We start from the raw sequence: 21516 nt of genomic DNA, 5'->3' as shown, positions 1-21516 counted from the left end.
CCTTTGTCAACAAAGCCATCCATGATGAGGTCGACGTTTCCCAGGGTGACGACACTCTACAGCAATATAGTGTTGATGACCTTGACTATCTGCATGAGCACAGCCTCAGCCATGTATTTCCCAATACTGAACTGGTTCCCTGGGAGCGGTAGCTGTCCCACGTGGCAAGCTTCCACAGGGCAATGATGACTTCTGCAGGGAGAAGGCGGGTCTCATTCAGGTGTCCTGTCGCTTGAGGTCAGGGTCGAGCTACTCGCAGAGATGCAGGAAGGTGGCTTTTTGCCTGCTGAAATTCTGGATCTACTGCCGGTCGTCCCATAGCTGCAGGACAATGCGGTCCCACCAGTCAGAACTGGTCTCTCTGAACCAGAAGTGGCATTCCACAGTGTGAAGGGGACTGAGGCTCATTTGCTGCATCAGGAGTGCCAGGGCCTGGGTGAAAAGATTCCCTGGTCCTGGCTGGTCATTGTCATTCTGAAGAGGCATGCATGTGGGCAGTGTGCATGAACTGTAGGCAGTGTGCAAGAAGCACATGGGCAGTGTGCCATGAGGTGCAGCATGAGGCCCATGAGCCTGGTGCTCTTTGCAGCAGTTCCAGCTACCTGTTGGAAGTGTTGTAGCATTTGCAAGGGCAACCAGAGCATGCAGCATGAATTTGGTATCCCGTGTGGGGGTAAGCTATGGAGAAGCAGTGTTGGAGATGCAGCTGTAGAGAGGCCCAGCGCTCTCTTCCTGGCTGACGAGGGAGGAAGGGGGGCCACTGCCAGATGTTGCAGGCCTCACCATCTCCCTCCCACTCCCAGCTGCCAAGCAACAGGAAGGAGGTGGACTGACACATGGCAGCCAAAAACTGGGGAAAGAGGAGGGGGGAGGGAGGGAGGGAAGGAGGAGCTGTGGGACATCATGATGTCATGACATCACTCTGTCATCCCACAGAAAAAGTTTTTCCCAATATTTGGCCCCGTGTAGATGGGCCAAATTTCAGAAAAGCTTCTTTTGGAAAAATAGCAGAAAAAGATACGGAAATTGCGGTTCGCAATTTGCATATCTTTTTCTGACTTTTTTCTGCAATGTAGACATAGCCTCAGATAACAATACCACTAAATGTTTACATCAGGAATGCATGATTTTGCCCTATGATATTATCTTGTCTTAAGTCCATCAAAGCAAAGGTATTTCTACTGAACTCTAAAGATTAGGGGCTTCACATACCTAATTTAGTCATGTGGAATAAGTAGTGACTATTGCAAGAGTTACTTCAGGGAAAATTAAGGATAATGCTTATCCTTTATTCAAAGCATCATTTCTTCCTTTTCCTAAGTGAATGGATTCAAACTAAGAACATAATATTAACAGTATAGTTTAAAAACAATTCCTTACTCACATTATGAATAACCATTACCTGAGCTTATTTAATATTTTTGCACTCTGCTATGTAAATGGTCACCTTTTTCATTTCACTTGCCTTAGACAACGACAATAGGCTTGGAAGTGCAACTTTCTTGGTTTTCATTTACTAGTTCAAGCTGTGATACTGAGTTTCAAATAGTTTTTTTGGTTTTGTTTTGTGTTTTGCTTTTAAAATAAATTCCTGGCAACATTTCCACCAAGATATGGATTAATAAAACTTTTAAAAAAACTCACCAAAACCCTGTTACATTTCAAGCCTTTACTACCTCTCAGAGTCACTATAAACTATATTAATCAATAAAAACCAACTAGAAAAAAAATTGAAGACAAAGCCCAATTTGCAAGAATCTCCTTATAAAATACCAATTTTGAACACACACCTGCACCTACAGTAGGTGGTGACAATTGCTTTTTTTCTTTTCTTTTTTTTTTTCCAGAACAAACATCTGTGGTGTTTTCATTTACCCAGCCCCCTGTTCTCCCAGGAGTTTGAAGTCATACTTAGAGTGCGGTAGGCCCAGTAATCTCCAGTACAGATCATAGCCACAATGGGAGGAGAGGAAGCTTTTGTCTGCCTGTCCTTGCAACATTGTGAAGTTAGAAAAGGTCACCAGAGGAGCACTGCAGAGGCCATCAGCCTGTCTTTTTCCTTTTGTTCCCTTACAAAATCATGTAATAAGATAACAAAACCAGCACTTTCAAAAGGGCAGAAGCCCAGTGAAACTATTTCTTCAGCAGGCGCCTACTGCTGAAACAGAGGGCACGGAGCAGCACCCCGCTGTGTGACTGCCTGGAGAGCTTTCACATTCTTTTGAGTGAGAGTTTACAAATGTCACCACTTACGGGTCCAACATTTTTTAGAGCTGAACATTCAGTGCTTGAGAGGCTCTTTTTGTTTTAGTTGTTTAGCGTACATACAAATGAAATTAAATATTAATCAATCATCTTTTATTCCTGGTCACTGCAACTTGGAGCTTTTTGGAAAACAATGCAACAGTTCCACTGTCTTGCTGATCACAACTTTCCAGCTATTCCAATGAAAACCTAGATTAGTTACCAGTATCAATTCCTTAAAATACTTTCTTTATAGGTTCACAAATCTTTGTCACATACTCAACCACCAGGACCTAGAATAATTACCTTGGTTTTATACAATTAGGCTGTGTGTAGACTGGCCAGTTTTTCCGGAAAATCAGCAGCTTTTCCGGAAAAACTTGCCAGCTGTCTACACTGGCTGCTTGAATTTCCGCAAAAGCACTGACTTCCTACTGTAAGAAATTAGTGCTTTTTGCGGAAATACTATGCTGCTCCCGTTCGGGCAAAAGTCTTTTTCCGAAAGACTTTTGCGCTAAAGGGCCAGTGTAGACAGCAGAGATTTCTTTTCCTCAAAAAAGCCCCAATCACGAAAATGGCCATCGGGGCTTTTTTGCGGAAAAGCGCGTCTAGATTGGCCACGGATGCTTTTCCGCAAAAAGTGCTTTTGCGGAAATGCGTCCTGCCAATCTAGACGCTCTTTTCCGAAAATGCTTTTAACGGAAAACTTTTCCATTGAAAGCATTTCCGGAAAATCATGCCAGTGTAGACGTAGCCCTTGAGTATAACATCAGCAGTTGTAGGGTCAGGAGACATTTAAGAGAGACATATAGGCTACGTGATGCTCTTAATCCACAACCACCTACCCAGAATGACAATCTTCAATAAGAAAGCAAAGGGAGACAGTATGTGAAAAATGGGGTGAGGTATGCAAAAGACAGTTAATTAACATAATTTCAGTTACTAATATGCTTTCTCTAATGTTACAAATAAATAGAAAAGCTTATTAAAAGGTTGAATATTTAATAGCCTATATGAACATAAAATTCAGATGCAATCCCTGAAGTGTGAATTCCTCTGCAATTGTGACATGCCTGCTTGTGCCCCTCAACCAAACTGTCCATCCTAACCCTAATAGTCTTGCCTCTTTGTCCTGCCTCTTCCCAGCCCCTGGGCAGGCCAATAAGCCTTAGAACCTAAATCAGAACTTGCAAAGCCCGCAAGTGCCAATGGGGCAAAATGTATATATACATTTTGAAAATTTGGTTCTTAAACAGTTATTTAAAATTAGGTTAAAATAAAGTGTTGTGTCTTGTAATCTGTAGTCTTGAAGACCAAAGACAAGTAATCACACAAAAATATATCATTTCTCCAATAAATAAAATCTAAGAGGGAGAAAAACACTTATTATACTATAGAAAGGCAAAAATGCATTCAGCAAGTCAAACAAATATTTCAACCATAACTGTATTTGAGCATATTAGGGATGTGAAAGCGTAACCATGTACATGGTTAACTGACCTTCACAGTTACATACAAGCTCCTGATATGCATGGGTAGCTGACGCACCAGCTCTTCAGCAGTGTAGGAGAGGGGAATGGAAGGGAGGTGGGAACTGGTGTACACAGGGAAAAAACTTAAAATCTGGCTCCCTAAACACACCAGCTCCTGGGCAGCTGACTCTCCCCCCCCCCCATTACCATTAATTTACCTAATTAATTGCATGTAAACATCCCTAGAGCAGATCAGAGATACACCTTAACTGAAAGGTTAATTTTGAAGGACACCAGCATGTAGTACTGTATAGAGTAGGTATTTCTCCCCCCAAATCATTCAGTTTCCTGACAAGTACAGGAGCTAAACCTCCACAGTGATGCAAAAATGGTTATTAATAAATGTCAACATATTTTAAACTATTACAAAATTGCTTTTGCCTTACTGGAGAGATTTACAATAACTTTCATGTATCTAAGGCTTGGAGAACAAGAGCTCACATGTTTATGTTTTTTGTTGATGATTTTATTCAAAGTTCAATCTAACCAGAGAAATTCTGCTTTCTTTCTGTAGACCTGTGGCAAATATAGAAAATGGCAAGGAGAAAATGGCCATAAAACTTCACTTCTCTCTAGATGTGACTTCAGAGATTCTGGAATGCAGTTTTATAATCTTCTATTTTGCTTTCATACTTTATATTGTTTTATAGTATGTTAGAAGAATACATCTAAATATTAGTTGTTGTGGTTTTTGCCATGCATAGAGTTTTTAGTGGACTTCTTTAGTTGCAAATTGGGGTGAAGCTACTGTAGATGGTAATCCTGGGAGCAGTTTAGTTAAAGATAAAAATCAAAAGAAGAATCTTCTGAAAGGGGATGCCTTACTCTCATTAAAGAATGCAAAGGTAGTTTTTCTAGGATTTTTAATGAGGTGATATCTAGCACATGGTGTTCAAAGTCAGAAAAGCTAAGCCAAGATCCCCTTTTATCACCCCTTTTCTCTTCAGAGAGAAATGTTAGTTGTAAATCCACAGAAATAATTCTAGAAATATTCTTACTGAAACTGATTTTACAAATACACTTGAGTCTTCATCCACATAATTTTAAGAAAACAAATATAGTTAGAAAATATTCTTTTTATATCTAACCTTATGTTTCTATGTAAGGTGAAATTATTTTATTACACTATATGTTTAAGATTGTAAAACCTTCCTTTAGATGTTCTGTTGCAAATGTTTTGTATTTAAATGCAAACATCTAATGTCATGGTTTTTGAATATCTTTGTTACATGAATAATGAGATGTTTTGTGTACTAATGAGGAATCAAATTACTTTGCTATTAGTGGTTACTAATAATAAATATGATTATATTTTATATTGATTGGGAAATTAGTTTCCTGGCAATACTGAAGCAACTTCCTTACCAAACTCAGAAAGTCAAGAATCATCAGAATTTCAACTTCTCTTAAACCATGATGGATCTAAGGCTGTGTCTACCCTATGAGCTAGTGTGTGATTTACCTGCTCACATACACATCTCAAGGGCTGTGTCTAGACTCGCATGATTTTGTGCAAATACTTTTAACAGAAAAGTTTTTCTGTTAAAAGTATTTGCGCAAGAGAGCATCTATACTGGCATGTGCCTTTGCACAAAAGATTTGCTTTTGCGCAAAAGCATCCGTGCCAGTGTAGACGCTCTCTTGTGCAAGAAAGCTCCGATTGCCATTTTAGCCATCGGGCTTCTTGCACAAGAAATGAATGTGGCTGTCTACACTGGCCTCTTGCGCAAGAATACTTGCGCAAGAGGGCTTATCCCTGAGCGGGCGCGTCGGAGTATTTGCGCAAGAACCACTGATTTTGTACATTACAAAGTCAGTGTTCTTGCGCAAATACTCGCAGCCAGTGTAGACAGGCGGCAAGATTTTGTGCAAAAGCAGTTGCTTTTGTGCAAAATCATGCCAGTCTAGACGCAGCCCTTATGTTTCCTCTAGTTATTTTATACTTCCAATACTGGGCGAGCAGACAGGCAGGCAATCAACTCACAATGCAAATAATCTGTAGATGAATTCTGTGATTAGACTATTGTACCATCTGAATTTAATTCTGAAGACACTTTTCAAACAAATTGATCCCATTATAGTAAGTGCAACAGATAATTACAACACACAGCTCTGAAATAGGGCAAATGGTGTACTTTACAAAAACTAGAACAAGATATTTTGTTAAAGTTTAAGAAACAGATCTGTATATGAAATACAAAGGCTTACAAAATATTTTATAGCTAAAATTACAGTTGAGTTTCTACAATTATAGAAATTATTAGAGTTTTGTCTAACAAACCTTTCCCAGAAAATGGGAATGATCTTCTCTGCTTTATCTAAACTAAAAATATGGCTCTAGTGGTTTAGTACAGAAACAAGAGCCATGAAATTGTGAGTTTTAAACCTGGCTCTGAGAAATGATTGCCTTAAGTGGTCTCTAGCAAGCCAGTTAACATCTCTACCTCAGTTTCTCCATCTATAAAACAAGAATAATTATACTTACTTATGTTTCAAGGATATTGCAAAAAATAAGATTAATTTAGTTTAGAGTTAATTAAGCTCTTCATATTTGAAAACTGCTGTGTAAGTTGATAGCATAATTATTTGAAATATTACTTGTTAATATTTGTATGCTATTTATAACTGAATTATGTACTTTATGGACAAATCACCACTGCTTCATAATGTACATTTTTTGCCATGTTGCTTTATAAATCACTGAAACAACACAAAAAATACTTCTTTCCACTTGTTTTTCCTACCTACATGCTGTGCTCTGTAATAAATACTCTTCTGTAATTCAGTGTTGCATTTGAATTACACCTGTCTGATCTCAAATTAGCTTTTAGGACATTGAAAAATTTGTAATTGACAAGATTTTGGCTTGTTGCCTGGAATACAGAAAAGAAGGCAGAATGCTTCACCAGTAATGGTATTTTCTCAAACTGGCATACTGTTCTTCCTCAGTGATACAGGGATTTCTGCCAGATCCCAGTTAGTGTAGTGTTTCACTTAAAACACCAGGTAGGAAAAAGAAGCTTTGTCTGTTGCATGGAAATTCTGGACAACTATTTTGGAAGAATTCTTCCCACAGTGTCTACTTCTGTATGTGAGAAATGTGTTGTCCTGGTGCCCTGAGCACCTAAAAGACTAGTGACTTCACACACAATGGACAGTTCTATGCCTTTTATGTCTTTAATGCCACAATCCAAAGCAGGAAATGGTTCAGAGTCACCTCATTCCAATGAAAGCACCAATGAGTGAGCTATTAATAGTCCATTCCCAGTGTTAACCAATGTCTTTAGTGGGGGGAAGGAGTAGATCTATGGTGACCTTATTTTCTGAAACAAAATTAGGGATGTTAGCCACACCCTCTGACCCCATTAGCCACACCTCCTGCCACAAGAAGTGCCATATCTGGAAGTAGCACTCCCGTGGTCAAGATGGACACGTGACCAGAAGTAAAGGGTGTTTTGTGACCCCTCTAAAAACTTCTTCGACCATCCTCCTACCAATAGGGATGAGTTTGGTCTCTATAAGACCCCGCCCCATGCAACTATCCTGCAATTGCATTAACTGAGTTTACATTATATTAACTTGGGGGGTGAGGCTGAGGGAAGTGTCCTTAATGCAACACAATTTATCATGTGTTAATTAGTAACACGGGCTTTACAAAAATCATTACGTGCAGAGTTTAGATATCTGAAACACTTCAAAAAGTTCTGTGAAAAGAATTAAAAAACAACAAATAATCCTGCAGCACTTTAGGACTATTTGCTGTAGATAGATAGATAGATAGATAGATAGATAGATAGATAGATAGATAGATAGATAGATAGATAGATAGATAGATAGATAGATAGATAGATAGATAGATAGATTCAGCTAAAGACTAATGGGCCCCCTCTGAAACTGTTAAAAGAATCTTTTCTTTCTTATCTTAAGCCATTAACACGTGTAGCAAACTTTGTTTGAAATGTAATCATGGAAATATCCTAGCACACACATACATCAGGCTTTCCCTCCTCTCCCTCCTAACCAGCCTAAGAGAGAGGACTGCAGTGACCCAGACATCCCAAACAAACTGCCCGCTGCCTCTACCTCACTGCACAGATGCCAGCACTCAATCACTCCCTCTTTCCCCCCACCCCATGCAGTCATCCCCTTTACCTCCCCTTTCCCAGCCCTGGAGATTTGAAGAGACTGCTTGGTTTCTACCTCTGCTCAGCTCTCTCTCTCTCTCTCTCTCTTTTTGTGTGTCTCTCTCCTCTGGCAGATGGTACTTTCCCCAAAGCCAATTGATTACTCCCTCTCTCCTTCCAGCCACTCATTCCCTGCTTATCTCTGCTGGCTGATTGTCTTCCATTTCACAGGCAGCATTTAACTGCTGTTTACAGAAGCACCATCCCCACCAATCAGCTGATCTCCAGGCCTGTTCAGGGAGCTTTGAACCTCTGGGCAGGGCTCAGAACATAGCTGTGTGGCTACTCAGCCATACAGCTTAGAGGGAACTTTGCTCAGGACCTGACTGGTTCCAGAACCAGAGGAGGTCAATATTGTTTAGCAGCACTACCAATACTTTTACAGCTTACTGGGCTCTTAGAAGCCATTTAGAGGTAAATTCAAGAAAAATAATAACATAGAACAGTGAGATCCTGGACTAGTGGCTGTAAACAAACTTTATGAGGCCGCAGGAAATTTGGCCATACCAATGGTAAGCTAACATCTGGGGAGCACAGGGGGCAGATGAACCTGGACCTGCCCCATTCAGGGGACATGCACCCCTCCACTGGCTGTGCTTCTCACCTGCCCTAAGATTCTGCAGTGACAGAGGGCAGGGCCAGTCCTGTCTCCCTGGAGCAACCTGCATATTGAACCCCTCATTTCCAGCCCCACCCCAGAGCAATGATTCAAATGAAGAAAGCCAAAAATTAGCTGTGTTAAGGACCTAAGCAGTAAATAGGGCTTATCAGTTAGCTTATTCCCATACATGTATAAAAGTAAGCTAAACCGATATAAGAATTGTTGTACTGGTATAATTGCATCCATAGAAGGGAAATGTACCAGTATAACTATCTCTATATAGCAACCAATATAGTTAAAACAGTATGAAAACTTTGTTTAAACAAGCTTTAAATTCCCTTCTTGCATGTACAATAGGTCTGTTATGCATACTTTTCAGCTTCAAGATTGAAAATATTATTTCATAAAGGTCAAGGGTCCACAATCAATTTTCCTAAGCTAATGTAGAAGGAATCAAGCTCCTACCCTGCTTTCCATTGGGGAGGAGGAGTTTCCCATACTTTTGCAGGGAAAGGAATGGCCAGAGCAATTCTCTCCCTTGAATCCCTGTGATGGAGCAGGCCATGCGTGGGTGCTCAGAGAACACCAACTCACATCTGGGTCTGCTTGGAAGACCTGCTGCGCCTTCCCATGGTGACAGATTGATCCAAACTATTTGGTTAAAAACTGGAGGACACAATTCCAGGAACACATTTTCAATTTTCAAATAATCAAAGCAGATTTTCTTCTTTATAGTTGTTCACAGGATACACAACTTGATTGGGTCTCTGCAGATTATGTAGCACTGGGAAGCAGGATCAAAGAGCTTAAGGTGCAAGACGTGTTGATGTCCATCCTCCCTGTTGAAGGAAAAGGTCCAGGTAGGGATCATTGAATTGTGGTTACACACGTGGTTACACAGGTACTGGAGGAGAGAGGCCTGACTTTGGATTCTTTGACCGGGGATGCTGTTCTGGGTACAAGAATTGCTAGGAAGAGATGGGATCCATCTCACAAAGACAGGGAAGAACATCTTTGCAAGCTGGCTTGCAAACCTAGTGAGGAGGGTTTTAAACTAGGTTTCTCAGGGGATAGTGACCTAAGCACAGAAGTTGGGGTATGTCTACACTACAGAACTAATTCGAACTAACTTAGTTCGAATTAGTTAATTCGAACTAAGCTAATTCGAACTAACGCATCCAGACTAAAAAACTAGTTCGAATTAGCATTTTGATAATTCGAACTAGCAAGTCCACACAGACTGGACCCTGAACCGGGGTTAAGGATGGCCGGAAGCAGTGCCGGCAGGGCATCAGATGAGGACAGACAGTTCTCAGAGGTGCCCCGCTTGCAAAGCAGTCCTGGCTTCGATTGCCCGGAGTACCCACACTGGGCACATCACAGCACTCGGCCATCAGATGGGCTGCACTTGCCGCAGGCTGCCATCTGGGGGGAAGGGGCAATTGGGGGGCTGCAGGAGAGTTTCTACCCCCAGAAGCCCGCAGAGCCAGCCCAGTCCTCCCCATCGGGGGCTCGTACCCCATTCCTCCCTCACCTCCTTCCACTTACCCCTCCCTAGCCCCCCTTCCTGATGTACAAAATAAAGGACAATTGTGTTCAAAAATAGAATCTCTTTTTATTGAACAAAACTGCGGGAGACTGGGAAAAGGAGGTGGGAGAGGGGAAGAGAGAGGCTGGGAGAGGGGAGGGCAACTAAAATGATGAGGGGTTTGGAACAGATCCCATATGAAGAGAGGCTAAAGAGACTGGGACTTTTCAGCTTAGAAAAGAGGAGATGGAGGGGGGGATATGATAGAGGTCTATAAAAGCACGAGTGGGGTGGAGAGGGTGCATTCAGAAAAGTTCTTCATTCGTTCCCATAATAGAAGGACTAGAGGACACCAAAGGAAAGGAATGGGTAGCAGGCTTCAAACTAATAACAGAAAGTTCTTCTTCACAAAGCAAATAGTCAACCTGTAGAACTCCTTGCTGCAGGAGGCTGTGAAGGCTAGAACTAGAACAGAGTTTAAAGGGAAGTGAGATCAAGTCATGGAGGTTGGGTCCATGGAGTGGTATTAGCCAGGGGGTAGGAGTGGTGTCCCTGCCCGAAGTTTGTGGAAGGCTGGAGAGGGATGGCACGAGACAAATGGCTTGGTCACTGTCTTTGGTCCATCCCCTCCAGGGTCTCTAGGGTTGGCCGCTGTTGGCAGACAGGCTACTGGGCTAGATGGACCTTTGGTCTGACCCAGTACGGCCATTCTCAGCTCAGGGCTCAGGGTCGGGGGTGTCAGGGGACCACCTTGATTTTCGTGCAAACATGCTCCTGGGTGGCCAGGCTGACGGCCACTTTCCTGTGCCTAGTGCGGAGGTCGTGGACGAGGTCCACGATGTCCGCACTAGCCCAGGAAGGTGCCCGCCTCTTGCGGTCCTGGGCAAGCTCCCGGGAGCCGCCAGCCTGGTCCCGGGAAGAGGGGGAGGGCTGTGGGGCATCGGGTGGCTGGCTTGAGCCGTGCCAGGTGCAGGGTCTGCTGGCTGGGTGCTGGCAGGCTTGAACCTGGCACGGGCACCGTAGCCAGCCCGTGCCCCTTTAAGGGGTCCAGGGCCGGGAGGGGGGCAGTAGAGTTTTCCTGGTGTTGGCCAGAGTAGCCACCAGGGAAATCTGGAGAGGGCTAGCCTCCCACTAGTTCGAATTAAGGGGCTACACACCCCTTAATTCGAACTAGTAAGTTTGAACTAGGCTTAGTCCTCGTACAATGAGGTTTACCTAGTTCGAACTAAGCGCTCCGCTAGTTCGAATTAAGTTCGAACTAGCGGAGCGCTAGTGTAGCGCCTATCAAAGTTAATTTGAACTAACGGACGTTAGTTCGAATTAACTTTGTAGTGTAGACATACCCCCAGATACCAGGAAGAAACACAAGGAGGATGGTGCAACAATGGAGGACCCTGATAGGTATTGAGAAAAGTAGAACAATCAGCTAGTTTTATTAGGTGTCTGTGTAGGCACACAAAAAGCCTGGGAAACAAGCAGAAAGAATTGGAAGTCATGGCACAGTCAAAGAACTACAATTTGATTGGAATAATGGAGACTTGATGGGATGACTCATATGACTGGAGCACTGTCATGGAAGAGTATAAACTGTTCAGGAAGGACGGTGGGGGAGAAAAGGTGGAAGAGTTGCACTGTATGTAAGAGAGCAGTAGGATGGCTTACAGCTCCAGTATAAAGCAGGAGAAAAGCCTGTTGAGAGTCTTTGGGTTAAGTTTAGAGGCGGGAGCAACAAGGGTTTTGTCACAGTAGGTGTCTGCTATAGACCAGAAGATCAGGTGGATGAGATAGCCAAGGCTTTCTACAGACAACTAACAGAAGCTTCCTGAACACAGGCCCTAGTTTTCATAGGGTACTTTAATCACCCTGGAATATGTTGGGAGACTAATACAGAAGCACACAGACTATCCAGGAAGTTTTTAGAGAATGTTGGGGACAACTTCCTGTTACAAGTGCTGAAGGAACCAACCAGGGGCTATGCACAGCTTTACCTGCTGCTCACAGACAGGGAGGAACTAGTGGGGGAAGTAGATGTGGGTGGCAACCTGGGCAGCAGTGATCATAGAATCATAGAACACTAGAACTGGAAGGGACCGGGAGAGGTCATCGAGTATAGTCCCCTGCCCTCACGGCAGGACCAAGCACTGTCTAGATCATCCCTGACAGGTGTCTGTCTAACCTACCCTTAGATATCTCTAGAGATGGAGATTCCACGATCTCTTTAGGCAATTTATTCCAGTGTTTAACCACACGGACAATTAAGTAGTTTTTCCTAATGTCTAACCTAAACCTCCCTTGCTGCTGTTTAAACCCATTATTTCTTGACCTATCCTCAGAGGCCAAGGAGAACAATCTTTCTCCCTCCTCCTTGTGACACCCTTTTAGATATGTGAAGACTATTATGTCTCCTTTCAGTCTTCTCCTTTCCAAACTAAACAAGCCAAATTCTTTCAGTCTTCCTTCATAGATCATGTTCTCTAGACCTTTAATTATTCTTGTTGCTTTTCTCTGGACCTTCTCCAAATTCTCCACATCTTTCTTGAAATGTGGTGCCCAGAACTGGACACAATACTCTATCATGAGATGGTCGAATTCAGGATCCTGACCAAGGGAAGAAAGAAGAGCAGCAAAATACACACCCAGGACTTCAGAAAAGCAGATTCTGACTCCCTCAAGCTAACATGAAGGGGAAAGGAATCCAGGACAGCTGGTGGTATTTTAAAGAAGACTTATTGAAGATGCAGGAACAAACCAGCCCAATGCACAGTAAGGGCTTGTCTAGACTATGCTGAAGTTTCGAAAGAGGATATGCAAATTCCACAGGATTCTTCTTCTGATCTCTCGTGGAATTTGCATATCCTCTTTCGAAACTTCAGCCTAGTCTAGACATAGCCTAAGAAAAGCAAATGTGACAGTTGACCAGCTTGGCTTAACAGTGATATCTTTGGTGAGCTTAAACACAAAATGGAAACTTACAAGTAGTGGAAACTTGCACAGACGGCTCAGGAGGAGAATAAATATATTGCTCAAGCATGCAGAGGTGTAATCAGAAAGGCCAAAGAGCAATTGGAATTGAAGCTAGTAAAGTATGGGAAGGGTAACAAGAAAGGTTTCTATAGGCATGTTAGCAATAAGAGGGTGATCATGGAGGGTGAGGGGCCCTTACTGGATGAGGGAGGTTACCTAGTGACAGATGATGAGGGAAAAGCTGAAATACTGAATGCTTTTTGCCTCTGTCTTCACAGACAAGGTCAGCTCCCAGATTGCTGCACCGGGCAATACAGTATGGGAAATAGGTGGGCGGCCCTCGGTGAAGAAAGAACAGGTTAAGAACTATTAGGAAAAGCTGGATATACACAACTCCATGGGACTGGATCGAATGCATCTGAGGGTACTGAGGAAGTTGGCTGGTGTGATTGCAGAGCCATTGGCCATTATCTTTGAAAAATTTTGGTGATTGTGGGAAGTCCCAGGATGATTGGAAAAAGGCAGATGTAGTTCCCCTCTTTAAAAAAGGGAAAGAGGACAATCTAGGGAACTACAGACCAGTCAGCCTTATCTCAGTCCCCGGAAAAATCATGGAGGGGATCCTCAAGAAATCCATTTTGAAGCACTTGGAAGAGCGGAAAGTGATCCAGAATTGTCAACATGGATTCACCAAAGGCAAGCCATGCCTGACCAGTCTGATTAGCTTCTATGATGAGTTACCTAGATAGTAACTGGCTTTGTGGACATGGGGAAGTCAATGGATGTGATATACCTTGACTTTAGCAAAGCTTTTGATACGGTCTCCCACAATATTCTTGCCAGCAAGTTAAGGGAGTATGGATTGGATAAATGGACTGTAAGACGGATAGAAAGCTGGCTAGATTGTCAGGCCCAGTGGGTAGTGATTAACAGCTTGATGTCAGGTTGGCAGTTGGTTTCTATTGGAGTGCCCCGAAGATCGGTTCTAGGATGAGTTTTGTTCAACATCTTTATTAATGACCTAGATGAAGGGATAAATTGCACTCTCAGCAAGTTTACAGGTGACACTAAACTAGGGAAGAGGTAGATATGTTGGAGGGCAGGGATAGGGTCCAGAATGACCTAGACAAACTGGAGGATTGGGCCAAAAGAAATCTGATGAGGTTCAACAAGGAAAATTGCAGAGTCCTGCACTTGGGTCAGAAGAATTCCAAGCATTGTTACAGGCTAGAGACTGACTGGCAAAGTAGCAGTTTGGCAGAAAAGGACTTGGGGGTTACAGTAGATGAGGAGATAGATAGGAGTCAACAGTGTGCCCCACTAGCCAAGAAGGCTAATGGCATATTAGGGTGCATCAGGAGGAGCATTGCCAGCAGATCCACAAACGTTATTATTCCCCTTTATTTGGCACTGGTGAGGCCACATCTGGAGTTCTGCATACAGTTTGGGCCCCCTACTATAGAAAGGATGTGGACGCATTAGAGAGGGTCCAGCAGAGAGCAACCAAAATGATTAGGGGGCTGGAGGATATGACCTACGAGGAGTGGCTGAGGGATTTGGGTTTATTTATTGTGCAGAAGAGAAGAGTGAGGGGGGATTTGATAGTAGCCTTCAACTTCCTGAATCGAGGTTCCAAAGGGGATGGAGAAAGGCTGTTCTCAGTGGTGACGGATGGCAGAACGAGGAGCAATGGTCACAAGTTACAGTGGGGGAGGTCTAAGTTGGATATTAGGAAAAACTATTTCCCAAGAGGGTGGTGAAGCACTGGAATGGGTTCCCTAGGGAGCTGATGGAATCTCCATCTCTAGAAGTTTTTAAGTCCTCGCTTGACAAAGCCCTGGCTGGGATGATTTAGTTGGGGTTGGTCCTTCTTTGAGCAGGGGGCTGGACTCAATGACCTCCTTAAGTCTCTTTGGGTATGTCTACACTGCCACCCTAGTTTGAACTAGGGTGGCTAATGTAGGCATTCGAAGTTGCAAATGAAGCCCGGAATTTAAATATCCCGGGCTTCATTTGTATCTTGCTGGGCGCCGCCATTTTTAAATCCCCGTTAGTGCGGACTCCGTGCCCGTGGCTACACGCGGCATGGAGTAGGTAGTTCGAATTAGGCTCTCTAATTTGAACTACCGTTACACCTCGTAGAACGTAGAGAGCCTCATTCGAACTACCTACTCCATGGCGGCGCCCAGCAAGATGCAAATGAAGCCCAGGATATTTAAATCCCGGGCTTCATTTGCAACTTCGAATGCCTACATTAGCCACTCTAGTTCGAACTAGGGCGGCAGTGTAGACATACCCTTTGAGCCCTAGAATTCTACGATCCTAAGTTGTGCTTCAGCTCAAATCTCTCTCTGAAATGGCATTGCCATCCCCCAAAAGTTGGTTTTCTTCCCCTTTCCACTGCAACTTTGACAAGTTTGCCTGCTCTGCTTTCTTTAAAAATGCTTCCAAGATGATGAGCACAATGATAGAAAACAATTACATGTAATGAAATAACACACATATTCTGCCTAAGGGGAGAAATTAAGTGAAATCTGCAAAATATGCCACACCTTAAGGAGGTTGTGGAAGCACTGCATTAGTTTTATAGTTTAACATACACCAATTGTGAGTAGAGCAAAAGGGAACAGCACTTCAGATCACCCTAAATGGAGCTAGTCCTTTATGATAATAGAATGAACAAATGAGATTGAATTATTTTTACCATTGTAATTTAAACTTTTCACCTGCATACGCTGGCCTTCAAAAGAGCTTAGTGATTCTTGATACAGAGAATGAAAACAATAGCTTTTACCCCTTAGCTAGAGCAGAGATTCCCTCAAGTTTAGCTGGGAAACACCTTAATTACATGCCCTCTGTCACTCAAGGAATTTAAGTATCTATCAAATAAGCTTCAGAACACCCTTATAAATGGATAAAATGAAGAGAGGTTTTTTTGTTCTTTTCCCCCCAATCATATAGTAAGTCAGTTGCAGAGCTAGTGGTAGAAGTGTTTGTGTGGCCCTTTTACTCTCCTGTTCTAGTCCAAGACCACATATGCACTCCAGCCCAGAGAAATATTACATGCAAAATTCAGAGCGAAGGAACATTTTATTAAAAACATTGTATCTTGTTAAATTTGTGTTTTCTATAGCTACATTATACCACAGACCAAGAAAACAAAGCTACACATGAGGATTTCAGGGTATAGATTAAAATTAGATGCCAGTCAATTTTTAACTCAGGGACATTGACAATTTAAAAATTACACTTCTGCCTGAATGTTTAATACTGGAGTACCCCACAATACCTAAAACAGATGTAAAAAGGCATTGGAGATTTTTTTTTTCAGTATGGTTACTTTATACGCATGGCATTAGTTTGGGTGTATTCCATATCCCTGGTTTCCCCTTGACAACATCTGCACCTTCTTCTGGTGTCGGTGCTTCAGAACCCAGGTTTAATTTTCTTTCCCCCAGGAAATCCTCAATATGCCCACAAAGGTCTGAGGGTATGTCTACACTACAGTGCTATTTCGAATTAACTTAATTTGAAATAGTTAATTCGAATTAAGCTAATTTGAATTAACGCATCTATACACAAAAACTATTTCGGAATAGCATGTCCACACTGAGTGGACCCTGAATCGAAGTTAAGGCTGGCAGGAACCAGTGCTGGCAGGGCATCAGGTTAGGACTTAGCCTCAGGCAGCAGCCCACACACTAACTGAGCACCGTACTTAAAGGGACCCTACCCCTACCATGGACAGACAGTTCTCAGGGTTCCCCACTTGCTTGTCTACCTCGATAAGGGACAGCAAAGCAGTCCTGCCTTGGAGTGCCTTGAGTGCCCACACTCGGGACACCACAGCACTCAGCTACATGAAGCCAGAGCTGCCCCTGGGCACCTGGGCAGCCGGTGCGTCTCGTGGGGTCGTTGCCACCAGCCTGGCTGCACTTGCTGCAGGCTGCCATCTGGGGGTCCATTGAGGGGCTGTCAGGATCCAGGAGGCCCGGAGGGAGAGCGTCCACCCTGAGGAGCCCTGAGAGCCTCCCCAGTCCTCCCCACTGGGGGCTCGTGCCCCATTCCTCCCTCACGTCCTTCCACTTACCCCTAGCCCCCCTCCCTGATGTCAAATAAAAGACATGTATGTTCAAAAATAGAAACTGGGTTTATTGAACAAAACTGGGGTAGGGGATGAACCTCTGGGGAGACTGGGAAAAGAAGTTGGGAGAGGGGAGAGAGAGGGTGGAAGAGGGGAGGGGGAAACCTGGGAGGAGGGAGTGGGAAGCAAGGGGAAGAAGGTGGAGGGGAAGCTCAGGGCCCAGGGTTGGGGGTCTCGCTGGACCAACTTGATTTTCATGCAAACCTGCTCTCGGGTTTGCATGTGGCCTTTGGTGGCCACATTCCTCCATCTAGTGCAGAGATCATGGATGTTGGGGACTTCCCCCCCCCCCCAAACCTGAATAAGGTCCATTATCTCCACCCTGGACCAGGAAGGCACCCACCTTCTCCGGGCTCTGGCAGGCTCCTGGGAGCTGGCAGACTGCTCCTAGGGAGCGGTGGAGGGCTGGCTGCCAGTGGTTTGCTGGCTCATGTTTTGGGGCCACTGGGTCAGGGACCCTGGTGGCCACTTCTGGCTCTGGGATGGAAGACTTGGAGCTGGCACAGGCACTGTGGTCAGGGTCTACCCCTTTAATGGCTCTGGGGCTGGTGAAGAAGAGAGTAAGTGTTCCTGGTTGTGCCCAGAGTGGCCACCAGGGCTCTCTGGGAAGAGCTGGAGGCCCCCTATTTCGAATTAAGTGTCCACACAGCACTTAATTTGAATTAGCTATTTCGAATTTGGAGTTACTCCTCGTAGATGACGTTTACCAAATTCGAAATAAGGGCTCCACTATTTCGAATTTATTTCAAAATAGTGTTTTGCCTGTGTAGACACTATTAAAGTTAATTCGAAATAACTGCTGTTATTTTGAATTAACTTTGTAGTGTAGACATACCCTGAGTTATGTAACACTTTCCCTTCCTGGGGACTAGGTTTTTCATATACAACCATTTCAAACACAGTTTCTTTCAGCCCATTCTTTCCTTTGGCACAGGAAACTTCTTTTTGAGTTTTATTTTGCAATTTTTAGCACAGTCTTTCTTGTTTAAGCTCTGACTTCAATTCCCCCACAGGACAGGATTTCAGTCCTACCCATCTGCTCCCTACTGTCTCCCCGCTTGAAGTCATCTAGGGTAACTCAGACCTCTCATCATGGGTCCAGATTCTCAGGCTGCCCACCCTACTGCTTCCCTCAGGAGCTCAGACTCTGCTGCTTCACCACACTTTCAGGAACTCTTCCTCTAGCTCTAGCCAATCACCTATTACTTTTAACAGTCTTTTTCCAGGAAGATGTCTGTCTTCCCTGCCCTTATAAAGTGTAGGCATCTTTATTCTACTCAATCAGCAACTAACAATTGGTTACAAGTGCCTTTCTTTGATAGGGTAACAAGTCTTGTGGATGAGGGAGAAGTAGTGGATGTGGTATACCTAGACTTTAGTAAGGCATTTGATACGGTCTCGCATGATGTTCTTATCAATAAACTAGGCAAATAAACCTAGATAGGGCTACTATAAGATGGGTGCATAACTGGCTGGATAACCATTCTTAGGCTATGTCTACACTGAGGTTTTTTTCTGGAAGAGGTTATGCAAATGACATACTCATTTCCATATCTTCTTCCAATTCTTTTTGTGGAAGAGGTTTTGACACTAAAAAGCCCCATGTAGACGTGGCCACTTGTCAGAAAAAAAAACCCCTTTTTTGCAAGATCCCATAAACCTCGATTTTTGAGGAATAAGTGATCTTGAGAAAAAGGGTTTTTTTCCCAACAAATGGCTTTTTAGTGGCAAAACAAGAGGGGTTCCACAGGGGTCTGTTTTGGGACCAGTTCTGTTCAATATCTCCATGAATGATTTAGGTACTGGCATAGGGTATGTCTACACTACCCCGCTAGTTCGAACTGGGGGGGGGTAATGTAGTCATCCGCAGTTGCAAATGAAGCCTGGGATTTGAATTTCCCGGGCTTCATTTGCATGAAGCCGGCCGGCGCCATTTTTAAATGCCGGCTAGTTCGAACCCCCTGCCACGTGGCTACACGCTGCACGGAGTTGCTAGTTCGGATTAGGCTTCTAATCCGAACTAGCTGTACGCCTCGTGGAACGGGGTAGTGTAGACATACCCATAGAGAGTACCCTTATTAACTTTGCAGATGATACCAAGCTAGGAGGGGTTGCAATTGCTTTGGAGAACAGGGACATAATTCAAAATGATCTGGACACACTGTAGAAATAGTGTAGCAGATCACCCTCCCTGATGGCTTCCCCTTCTATCCTCCCCAGGGGCTGCTAGGGCCTCAGAACATGGGGCAGTGGGATCTCTCAAGCAGCTAAAGCCTTCAGACCACTGGGAGGCAGGCACCACTCCCAGCCACATCCCGGAGCCCCTCCCCCCCATTCCAGGTTCTTTTCCCAGTCCCTCCCCTGTTGTATGTCCCCCAATGAAGAGTCCTGTTTTTTCAACAGAGATGGTTTTATTGTTTGTTCTGCTGGGGAGGGGAAAGGTGGGAAACGAGGGCAGGGGAAGGGAGGGGTGGGGGATGAAAGCTACACACAGGGAATGCAGGGGCTCCTTGTGGAGAGGCACAGGAGAGACAGTCTTGCAACTGGCTTTCCATGGAACTCTCCTTTACGGCCTCTCTGATGAGCACAACCCCTGGAGGTGCTCTCCATATGGCACTGGCACCTGGCTGCTCAAACTCCCTGGCCAGACATTTAGCCTCAGCCCTCCCCCCATCTCCCTTCCCACCCCCTGGCAGAAAAGTCTCCTCTTGCTTTTGCAAAGGTTGTAGAACACACAGCAGGCTGCTATCACAAAGGGGATGTTGCACTTGTTCAGGAGTCTCCTCATCTAGCTGGACTGTAGCCTCACATTTAAACGGCCAAACACACATTCAACAACCATGAGGCATCTGCTCAGCTTGGCATTGAACTGCTCCTTGCTGAGGTCTAGGCTGTCCATGGCAGGCTTCAGAAGCCAGAGGAGCAAGGGGTAGGCTGTGTTGCCCAGAATTATAATGGGCATATCCCTTACTCTGACTCAGATGGTGTGGTCAGGGGGAAAAAAGTCGCCTTGCATCTTTTTAAAGAGGCAGGAGTTCCAGTAGATGTGGGCATCATGCACCTTTCCCAACCATGCAACACTGATGTTGGCAAAGCATCCCTTGTGATCTGTGAGGGCATGTAGCACCATGGAGTAGTACCCCTTCCTATTGACAAAGTCCAAGGCATGGTGATAGGGGGCCAGGATGCAGACATGTATGCCATCCACAGTGCTGTCCATGTTCCCCAGAGAGACAACCTTCCATAGCAGCACATGGTCAATGGCTTTCACTACCTGCAGGAGTACAGCCCCAACTGTGGATTTTCCCATGCCAGACTGGTTCTCTACTGAGTGGTAGATGTCTGGTGTGGCAAGCTTCCACAAGGCGATATCCACATGCTTCTGCATGGGGATGGCAGGCTGCTCAGAGTGTCCTGTTGCCTGAGTGCAGGGGCAAGCCACTTGCATAGCTCCAGGAAGGTGGTCTTGTGCATGAGGAAGTTCTGCAGCCACTGCTGATCATCCCATCCCTGCAGGGAGATGCAGTCCCACCAGTCCAAATGGCATTCCATGGTGTCTAGGGGATTGAGGGTCATGCACAGCAGCAAGAGTGCCAGGACCTAGGTGAGCAGGCTTTGTGGTCCAGGTTGGGGTTCATCCTGCAGATCCTTATCCTGCTGGAGCAACATGCAGGCAATTTGGAATTATTATGCCGTGAGGTGCAGCATGAGGCCCGTGAGCATGGCTCTGGTTTGCTGCAGCTCTGGCTCCATGCCATGAGTGCTGTGGCATCCACAAGAGCAACCAGACCACAAGAAGGCACTGGAGGAATGGCATGTAAGATGCAGCCCTAGAGAAGAGCCCCTGACAGTACACATCGCAGCTTGCCTGACCAAGCAGACTCAGGAAGTCTTCACTCTTCTGGTGCCCTCCCCAGAGTGCTTTCAGGGCTCTAAGTGCAAGGCAGGCTCCATTCAATGTGGATATGATATTTCAAACTCATTCTAACTAATTTCAATGCTTCCCCATAGTGGAGACATGCTATTTTTATTTTGCTAAATAAGGAGTTAAGTTGATTTTAGTAATTTAAAAATAGTCATGACGTGCCATTCACAAAGTTTTCTGTTTGCTAATTTCCTTCCACAAAAGCAATTTTAAGAGGCTTGGGCCCACTAGGTTACCTCTCTGCCCCCCGTGTTGTATGTTTGCATAGAGGACCGCCCCTGGAGTAGGGTCCTCCTCCATGTATTGTAACCACCGGTCTGTGTCCTGGCCCCTTGGAGGATGGGAGGGTGCTTGTGTTGTGTTCACCTGTGGAACTCCCTGCTGGTGGAGGCTG

The sequence above is a fragment of the Pelodiscus sinensis genome, chromosome 4 (genome assembly GCF_049634645.1).
Source record: "Pelodiscus sinensis isolate JC-2024 chromosome 4, ASM4963464v1, whole genome shotgun sequence".
Taxonomy (NCBI): domain Eukaryota; kingdom Metazoa; phylum Chordata; order Testudines; family Trionychidae; genus Pelodiscus; species Pelodiscus sinensis.
This window is presented reverse-complemented; position numbering follows the sequence as displayed.